Source organism: Crinia signifera, chromosome 7 (assembly GCF_055691185.1).
Source record: "Crinia signifera chromosome 7, ASM5569118v1, whole genome shotgun sequence".
Taxonomy (NCBI): domain Eukaryota; kingdom Metazoa; phylum Chordata; class Amphibia; order Anura; family Myobatrachidae; genus Crinia; species Crinia signifera.
Window position 1 is genome coordinate 169,224,195 of NC_139223.1, and position 10,826 is coordinate 169,235,020.

Here is a 10,826-nt window from a genome sequence, read left to right on the forward strand (position 1 = left end):
AGTGTCTGGTGCAGGCAGGGAGGCTTCCATCTCCCTGTCTGCCGCCGTCCCCCGGCTCCCTTCGGCGTTCACCGCAGGGGTTAAAATTCACCATCAGGGGCAGCGAGCCCCTGAGCATTGAATAGGGTGAGAGGGAGGGCTGGCAGCGAATGCTCCAGCCCTCCGGAACACGGCGACTGTGCAGCGAATCCTAAACAGGATTCGCTGCATATCACCATTAATCACATTAAATACTGCCCAAAGAACACTTAAAAAGTTCTGAACATAGGAAGAAGAGACAGAGAACATTTGGAAAGTTCTGGACATAGGAAGAGGAGACAGAGAACACTTGGAAAGTTCTGGACATAGGAAGAGGAGTCAGAGAACACTTGGAAAGTTCTGGACATGGGAAGAGGAGACAGAGAACACTTGGAAAGTGCTGGACATGAGAGGAGGAGACAAAGAACACTTGGAAACTTCTAGACATAGGAAAAGGAGACAGAGAACACTTGGAAAGTTCTGGACATGAGAGGAGGAGACAGAGAACACTTGGAAAGTTCTGGACATAGGAAGAGGAGACAGAGAACACTTGGAAAGTTCTATAGGAAGACGATACAGAGAACACTTGGAAAGTTCTATAGGAAGAGGAGGAAGAGAACACTTGGAAACTTCTGGACATAGGAAGAGGAGACAGAGAACACTTGAAAAGTTCTGGATATAGGAAGAGGAGACAGAGAACACTTGGAAAGTTCTGGATATAGGAAGAGGAGACACAGAACACTTGGAAAGTTCTGGACATAGGAAAAGGATACAGAGAACACTTGGATAGTTCTATAGGAAGAGGAGACAGAGAACAATTGGAAAGTTCAGGATATAGGAAGAGGAGACAGAGAACACTTGGATAGTTCTATAGGAAGAGGAGACAGAGAACACTTGGAAAGTTCTGTACATAGGAAGAGGAGACAGAGAACACTTGGAAAGTTCTGGACATAGGAAGAGGAGACAGAGAACACTTGGAAAGTTCTGTACATAGGAAGAGGAGACAGAGAACACTTGGAAAGTTCTGGACATAGGAAGAGGAGACAGAGAACACTTGGAAAGTTCTGGACATAGGAAAAGGATACAGAGAACACTTGGAAAGTTCTGGATATAGGAAAAGGGGGAAGTGGTCATCTATTAGAATGAACTTAGGTCTACAGTCATTAGGTCGACCCCACTAGGTCAACTGGCAGGAAGGTCGACCTGACTTAAGGTCGACATGGGCCAAGGTCGACATGACTTAAGGTCGAATTTGCATAAAGGTCGACATGAGGAAGGTCGACTGGTCATAAGGTCGACATGGGGTTTTTCGCTGTTTTTTGATCCGACATGTGCCGACAGGCGGTATTTCATGCCCTACCATCCACTAGGGCGTGGAGGAGGTTATTAAAGCTGTGGCGAGCGAAGCGAGCCACCGTGCCCGATGCATTGCGAGCGAAGCGAGCGATGCGAGGGTCCGATTCTCATTGCCAACTGTGTCCCTGTCGACTGTGTCGACATTCGGATAAAAAAACAGTGAAAAACCCATGTCGACCTTATGACCAGTCGACCTTCCTCATGTCGACCTTTATGCAAATTCGACCTTAAGTCATGTCGACCTTGGCCCATGTCGACCTTAAGTCAGGTTGACCTTCCTGCCAGTCGACCTAGTGGGGTCGATCTAATGACTGTAGACCTAAGTTCATTCTGATAGATGTACCGATTCCGGAAAAGGATACAGAGAACACTTGGAAAGTTCTATAGGAAGAGGAGGAAGAGAACACTTGGAAAGTTCTGGACATAGGAAGAGGAGACAGAGAACACTTGGAAAGTTCTGGACATGGGAAGAGGAGTCAGAGAACAATTGGAAAGTTTTGGACATATTAAAAGGATACAGAGAACACTTGGAAAGTTCTATAGGAAGAGGAGGAAGAGAACACTTGGAAAGTTCTGGACATAGGAAGAGGAGACCGTTGAATGTTTGGAACTTTATATACTTATGCAGAAGAGACCAGGAAGATATGGAAAGCTCTGAAAAATGAATCGTTGAGGTTTAGAAAGTTCTGTACATCTGTAGAGGAGACCAGTGGGGATGGGAACTTTCTACATATGACCAGGGGACTGGTGAGGTTTGGAGTTCACTGTACACATGTAGAGGAGATAGATGAGGCTCAGAACATGGTGACATTTGGAACATTCTGCATACTCTTAAGTGGAGGCCGTTGAGGTTTGGAACAAGTATAACATATTGTATGAAGGGTATTGGTGAGGTTTGGACAATGTACACACTGTATGAAGTGGAGGCCGGTGAGGTTTGGAACAATTAGAACATAGTATAAAGTGGAGGCCGGGAGGTTTGGAACGTGTAGACCATATGAAGTGGAGGCCGGGAGGTTTGGAACGTGTAGACCATATGAAGTGGAGGCCGGGAGGTTTGGAACGTGTAGACCATATGAAGTGGAGGCCGATGAGGTTTGGAACGTGTAGAACATATTGTATGAAGGGTATTGGTGAGGTTTGGACAATGTACACACTGTATGAAGTGGAGGCCGGGAGGTTTGGAATGCGTAGAACATATAAAGAGGAGGCTGATGAGCTTAGGAAAGTTCTGCAAATATTAAGAAGGCATCAGTCAGGATGGAACATTCTATATATATATATATATATGTAGAGGAGAAATGGAGAAGTCTGGAAAGTTCTATACATATGGAGAACAAACCTTTGAGATGTTTCTATCTCGCGCGAGGGAATGACATCTCTTTGCTGTGTTATATATTGTGCTTCACTTCAGCATAAGAGTCAGACAGGAGAATCATGAAATACTAGAAGTTGTCACGTTGATACTGATCAATGTCCCAATCTCCAGCCGGTCCCCAGATACATTCCTTCCCCTTCTCCTGGTATCATTCTTCTGGATAGATGACTTTGTCAGATTGTAATCACCTCTCTCTGTAAGTGAGGAAACACTCCCACCCACCTGGTATTCATCAACAAGACAGGACGGCATGAGGGGGGTCTCTAGATCCAGACCCCGGAAATATTAGGACAAATGAATAGTACTTTCTAGAATGCAGACTTATGGAGGACAACCAGGCAGGTAACATTGTTTACTTGTAAAAAATCATAGATGCTTTTTATACAATATCAATTATCAGATATAAGAAAAGGCTAATACTGCTCCTCAGCACTTTGGGGGGAATTCAAGTGTTTTGCATGCCAGTAGCCACTAGATGGCACCTGCCAGAGCAATTCAAGCGTTGACAGCTGACATGATTGTTTTGTTGTTCCGTCATGTTGCAACAGGCAACTTCTCTACTTTTCCGTTCTGTAGAAGGTTTAATAAATTTATCAATATTCTCTTTATTGCCCCAAAAACGTTTATCACTGCACATAATGGCGATTTAGCCTTCTATTTATGAGTCCGGAGGGGGGCCCCATGAAAACCTCCTTTGTAACCGATGGTTTCCCCCCCCTCACTGGCAGCCGGCATTGACTTCCAAAGTCTTGACTGCCTCTCTTTAATCTGTGTTTTTTTTCCATTACTGTAGGCTGTAATAAATGAGAAATAAAATAATTTTTTTTATTATTATTATATTTTCGCAGCGCCGTACAGAGGGCATACAATGGAACAGTACAGGGAGACCAAGCTTAACATTACAGTAAATAAATAATAAAAATAGAGTACATGTAACAAATAACAATACACACTATTATCTGTATTATTCCTCTGCAGCATGTGATACCGTGGACCAAGTGTGAGTCCTTAGCCATTACAAATCATTTCATCCCCTACGGTTACTAATGACTCAATAACAACCCTAAAAGGCTTTCTAGCTGAGCTCCAGGGGTGAATGATGCCAGTGACTGGACACTGATAAAACAGAGGTCCTTATAGTAGGGCACAGAACAAGGGGGGATGCTCTAACATCTGTGCCCCCTTACCGCTGCACATCGCCCCCCCATCGCCTACATAATTATTGCATATGCTCTAACATATGTGATAATTATGGCAAAGGACAGCTCTTGTGTTAAGAGCTGTCCTTTGCGGTGAGAGTCAGCGGGTCCCATGGGGCTTTCCCCTCCCTCCCTTACCCGGTGCTGCTGCTGCTCCAGGCTCTCCTCCTCCCTGCACCCGGAAGAGGATCATAGTGCAGGGAGGAGGATGTCACAAGTCCGGGCAGCACAGCACTGTGCTGCCCGGACACAGGTGAGGGGGGGTTGTCGATGCGGGGGGCGGTGCGGGGCGGCGGTTGGGCGGTGCGGGGCGGCAGTGGGTCGCGGTAGAAGCCCATAGGCTTCGATGGGGCATCGCCAGATTTTTCTGGCGATCCTCCCCCGTCGTGATAACCCGGCAGGGGATGCTTAGAGCATCCCAAAATGTGGTAAAAACCCAGAGATACTGTCCCAGCCGAGTACTGCAATCTGTGGATGACGGACTATTAGCAGTAGATAATGAACTCTGTGAACTTGTCTAGTGTCTAGCCAAGGTTTCCTCTTTGTGGCTGTGACTCTATGGAACTCTCTTCCCTGCACAGTATGAGAGGCCCCTGCTCCAGAATCCTTCAAATACAGGATTCCTGTTACTCACGCATTTCACCAATGTTCACTTTCCTGACTCACGCATTTCACTAATGTTCACTTTCCTGACTCACGCATTTCACTAATATCCACTGTTACGCTTGTTTTGTATTTTGTGTTGTGAAGGCAAATCATGCCTCCCAACTTTTTAAGATCTGGGTGTGGCCCTTTAATCGCAACCCTTCTGCAAGGCCATGCTCCTTTTTTTGACACTGTGGGGGCATGGCTAGTGGCTCTGTAAGCTGCTGACCATGCCCCCAGCCCCTCAGGCTGCAGGAATAGATGCTGTGCGCATGGAGGGGGGGTCACACCCAACTGCCCCCCCCACTACGGGACACTGCCAGTCCCGGGCGGGACGTGGGAATGTCCCAGAATCCAGGACGTCCCGCGAGAAGCAGGACAGTTGGGAGGTATGGGCAAATGTAAAGCGTTTTGATTCCTATTTGGATAAAGGGGCTATATAAATATTATTATTATAATTATTATTAATACTATACTATGAGCCCAGCGGTAAGTTCCAGTTGGAGGCTTGTAGACCACCTATTGCTTCATACAAGCATTGTAATATTCCTGTGTTTCATTAATTGATGTATATGCTTTATTAGGTAAATTGAAAATGTAACTTACTATTTTTTGCCTTTATTGATTTATCTCTCTTCCTTTCTCTCTCTCTCTCTCTCTCTCTCTCTCTCTCTCTCTCTCTCTCTCTCTCTCTCTCTCTCTCTCTCTCTCTCACTCTCTCACTCTCTCTCCCTCTCTCTCTCTCTCCCTTTAAATGTGCCACTGGCTGTACAATGTAACCACCGGAGGGTGAGTGCACTGCCCGTCACTGTGATTATTCATTAGAATATTGCCGTGTGCATTAAATTATCATCAGATGGTAGATTGAATATTTTCACTCCTTCTAGAAATAAACATTTATCTCAGTTGTTAGTTTTGTATTTAGGTTGTCTCCTATACCAGGAGGACCCAACCTCGGTCCTCAAGTACCCCAACATTTCACGTGTGTGTGTATGTCGACCTTTTATTATCGACTGTCTACTTAGACACAGTAGACCTATTAATCTCCACCCCGGTCGCTAATATAAGCGGTAAAGTTGCAACCAGCTCAATGCTACACCCACGCCCGTCCCAAGACACGTCTATAAGACGGACCACCTCTGTGCATCCCAGTCACCACCCCGGAATGCCCAATACATTTCCAATAGTGGGGGCAAATGTATTAAGCCTGAAGAAGTGATAAAACAGTGATAAAGTGCAAGGTGATAACGCAGCAGCCAATCAGCTGTGTTTAAAAAATGGCAGTTAGGAGTTGATTGGCTGGTACATTATCACCTTCCACTTTATCACCACTTTATCACTTTACCAGGCTTAATACGTCTGCCCATCAGATAGCAAAACATGTCTCCACTCCGTCCCCCTCTGTCCCACTCCGTCCCCCTCCGTCCCACTCCGTCCCCCTCCATTGCAGGCGGCTCAGGGCCTTCGGCTTATGGTCAGTACATTTGCTGAAATCGATTATTCGTATGCTGCCATCGGAATGATGAGTAAAAGATAAAAGCTCCGGGCAGGTGGAATACACATAACATCGAGTCCCTGACTGTTGTGTGATTTGTACCAGGGACCTGGGGACGCGATGCTCCGGATCCATATGTCACCGATGTCACTTTATACATTAAGTTCTGAGCTCCTGCACTGCCCCATGGGATATTGATGATGACTGGACCCTTTGTGGGAGCCATTAGTGTCATTTATTGCGTGGTAATGAAGATTACCCCGACACAGTGTGAGGACACCGGATTATCGCCTCATCCGTCCCGGGGCTGTCAGACATCAGGAAACATTCAAAGTCATCAAAGCCCAAAACTCAGCACCGGGCAGCCGACAGAAGGGACCTTGTTGTGGTGTAAGTGACCTTGTCAGATATATTTATATAGCGCCATGCATCGCTCACATCTGTACCTGCCACAGCAGAGCTCACAATCTAATGTTCTCCTCGATAAATACACACAGGCACGGGGCCAGGTGAATTAAGTCTTGGAGAGAGATAAAGTACCATCCAGTCAGCTGCTAACTGCCATGTTACAGGCTGTGTTTAAAAAATGGCCATTAGGGGTGGATTGGCTGGTTGTTTATCACTCTCCACTCCATAGGTCACATATATCATGGATGGTGTAATGGTTAGCATTACTGCCTCACATGTGTTATATATACAGGGCAGTATGGATGGAGTAATGGTTAGCATTACTGCCTCACAGCACTGAGGTCATGGGTTCTATCCCCACCATGTGTTATATATACAGGGCAGTACGGATGGTGTAATGGTTAGCATTACTGCCTCACAGCACTGAGGTCATGGGTTCTATCCCCACCATGTGTTATATATACAGGGCAGTACGGATGGTGTAATGGTTAGCATTACTGCCTCACAGCACTGAGGTCATGGGTTCTATCCCCACCATGTGTTATATATACAGGGCAGTACGGATGGTGTAATGGTTACATTACTGCCTCACAGCGCTGAGGTCATGGGTTCTATCCCCACCATGTGTGATATATACAGGGCAGTACGGATGGTGTAATGGTTAGCATTACTGCCTCACAGCACTGAGGTCATGGGTTCTATCCCCACCATGTGTTATATATACAGGGCAGTACGGATGGTGTAATGGTTACATTACTGCCTCACAGCACTGAGGTCATGGGTTCTATCCCCACCATGTGTTATATATATGGGGCAGTAAGGATGGTGTAATGGTTAGCATTACTGCCTCACAGCACTGAGGTCATGGGTTCTATCCCCACCATGTGTTATATATATGGGGCAGTACGGACGGTGTAATGGTTACATTACTGCCTCACAGCGCTGAGGTCATGGGTTCTATCCCCACCATGTGTTATATATACGGGGCAGTACGGACGGTGCAATGGTTACATTACTGCCTCACAGCACTGAGGTCATGGGTTCTATCCCCACCATGTGTTATATATATGGGGCAGTAAGGATGGTGTAATGGTTACATTACTGCCTCACAGCACTGAGGTTATGGGTTCTATCCCCACCATGTGGTATATATACGGGGCAGTACGGACGGTGTAATGGTTAGCATTACTGCCTCACAGCACTGAGGTCATGGGTTCTATTCCCACCATGTGTTATATATATGGGGCAGTGCGGATGGTGCCTCACATTAGCATTACTGCCTCACAGTGCTGAGGTCATGGGTTCTATCCCCACCATGTGTTATGTATATGGGGCAGTGCCGATGGTGTAATGGTTAGCATTACTGCCTCACAGCACTGAGGTCATGGGTTCTATTCCCACCATGTGTTATATGTACGGGGCAGTACAGACGGTGTAATGGTTAGCGTTACTGCCTCACAGCACTGAGGTCATGGGTTCGATCCCCACCATCTGTTATATATACAGGGCAGTACAGATGGTGTGATGATTAGCATTACTGTCTCACAGCACTGAGGTTATGGGTTCTATCCCCACCATGTGTTATATATACGGGGCAGTACGGACGGTGTAATGGTTACATTACTGCCTCACAGCGCTGAGGTCATGGGTTCTATCCCCACCATGATTTATATATACGTGGCAGTACCGTACGGATGGTGTAATGGTTATAGCATTACTGCCTCACAGCGCTGAGGTCATGGGTTCTAGCCCCACCATGTGTTATATAAACGGGGCAGTACGGACGGTGTACTGGTTAGCATTACTGCCTCACAGCGCTGAGGTCATGGGTTCTATCCCCACCATTTGTTATATATACGGGCAGTACGGATGGTGTAATGGTTAGCATTACTGCCTCACAGCACTGAGGTCATGGGTTCTATTCTCACCATGTGTTATATATACGGGGCAGTACAGATGGTGTAATGGTTAGCATTACTGCCTCACAGTACTGAGGTCATGGGTTCTATCCCCACCATGTGTTATATATACGGGGCAGTACGGACGGTGTAATGGTTAGTATTACTGCCTCACAGCACTGAGGTCATGGGTTCAATTCCCACCGTGGCCCTAACTGTGCGGAGTTTGTATATTCTCCCCGTACTTGAGTGGGTTTCCTCTGGGCACTCTGGTTTCCTCCCACAATCCAAAAATATACTGGTAGGCTAATTGGCTCTCAACAAATTAACCCAAGAATGTCTGTTTGTGTGTGTACATGCTGTAGGGCAGGGGTTCCCAAACTGTGTGCCGTGGCACCCTGGGGTGCCTTGGAGGACTTGCAGGGGTGCCCTGGTTTGGTGGTCCAGGATCAATTCAAGTTATTTATGTCCAACATAATAGTCAAATTGTGCACAAACAGAAGTGAATCCTGTCCATTACCGCAAAACTGACCCTAAGGATGAGATATAAACACAATATATTTACCTTAATATTTGTTTTTAACTTTCTCAATGAGAAACATGTAGCCTAGGGTGCCGCAAAATAATTCTGATGCTTCCGGGTGCCATGATTCCAAAAAGTTTGGAAACCCCTGCTGTAGGGAATATAGATTGTAAGCTCCACTGGGGCAGGGACTGATGTGACTGTTCAACTATACTCTAATAAATAACTGGTAATTATATTCTCTGTACAGCGCTGTGGAATATGTGTGCGCTATATAAATAACTGGTAATATATAAATAAACTGACAGAAGGCAATTGGAGACGCCGCCTATAGTGACCAATCCGATTTCCAGTTACCTGCTTTAATGTACAAGATACATTTTACCTAGGAATAAATTTACTAAAGATTTGAAACATGAAAAGTGGTGATGTTGCCCATAGCAACCAACCAGATTCTAGAAAAATGATAGACAGAATGTGATATACCCAGGGTCAGAATAATGATATGAGGGATCTGCCCTGGCTGTGGGCACTGTCACTGGTACTGTATGGGGGAGTTGTCTGCTGTACTGTATTGCTGTGCTGTACGGGGGAGCTATACAGTGTACTGTATGGGGGAGCTGTAGAGTGTACTGTATGGGGGGGAGTTGTATACTGTGTTGGATGGGGAAGCTGTACAGTGTGCTGTATGGGGGAACCATACACCGTGCTGTATGGGGGAGCTGTCCGGTGTTCTGTATCGGGGAGCTGTCCGGTGTTCTGTATGGGGGAGCTGTACGCTGTGCTGTATAGGGTAACTGTACAGTGTGGTGTATGGGGGAGCTGTACAGTGTTCTGTATGGGGGAGCTATACAGTGTGATGTATGGGGGGGGAACCTTACAGTGTGCTGTATGGGGGAGCTGTCTGGTGTTCTGTATGTGGGAGCTGTACACTTTTCTGTATAGGGGAGCTGTACAGTATGCTGTATGGGGGAGTTGTACAGTGTGCTGTATGGGGGAGCTGTACAGTGTGCTGTATGGGGGAGCTGTACAGTGTGCTGTATGGGGGAGCTGTACAGTGTGCTGTATGGGGGATCTATACAATGTGTTGTATGGGGGAGCTGTACAGTGTGCTGTATGGGGAGCTGTACAATGTGTTGTATGAGGGAGCTGTCCGGTGTGCTGTATGGGGGAGCTGTAAAGTGTGCTGTATGGGGGAGCTGTCCAGTGTGCTGTATGGGGGAGCTGTCCAGTGTGCTGTATGGGGGAGCTGTCCAGTGTGCTGTTTGGGGGAGCTGTCCAGTGTGCTGTATGGGGGAGCTGTCCAGTGTGCTTTATGTGGGATCTGTCTGGTGTTCTGTATGGGGGAGCTGTACAACTTGCTGTATAGGGGAGCTGTACAGTATGCTGTATGGGGGAGCTGTCCAGTGTGCTGTATGGGGGAGCTGTACAGTGTGCTGTATGGGGGAGCTGTACAGTGTGCTGTATGGGGGATCTATACAATGTGTTGTATGGGGAAGCTGTACAAGTGCTGTATGGGGAGCTGTACAATGTGTTGCATGAGGGAGCTGTCCGGTCTGCTGTATGGGGGAGCTGTAAAGTGTGCTGTATGGGGGAGCTGTCCAGTGTGCTATATGGGGGAGTTTTCCAGTGTTCTGTATGGGGGAGCTGTCCAGCGTGCTTTATGGGGGAGCTGTCCAGTGTTCTTAACAGGCAAGTGTCAGCACTAAGTGTCAACATTACTGTAATAAAGTTTCTTCTGTAACACTGTTGCTTGTAGTCTCTTATACCCTGCACATAGCAGACACAGGAAGACTGTTTCATGAACTATGGAGTGAGGTTTAACCATGACATTGACTGACCCTAATTGTTTATTCAACATTGCTATGAACCAACATTATGGGCGGTATTCAATGTGAATACCTGC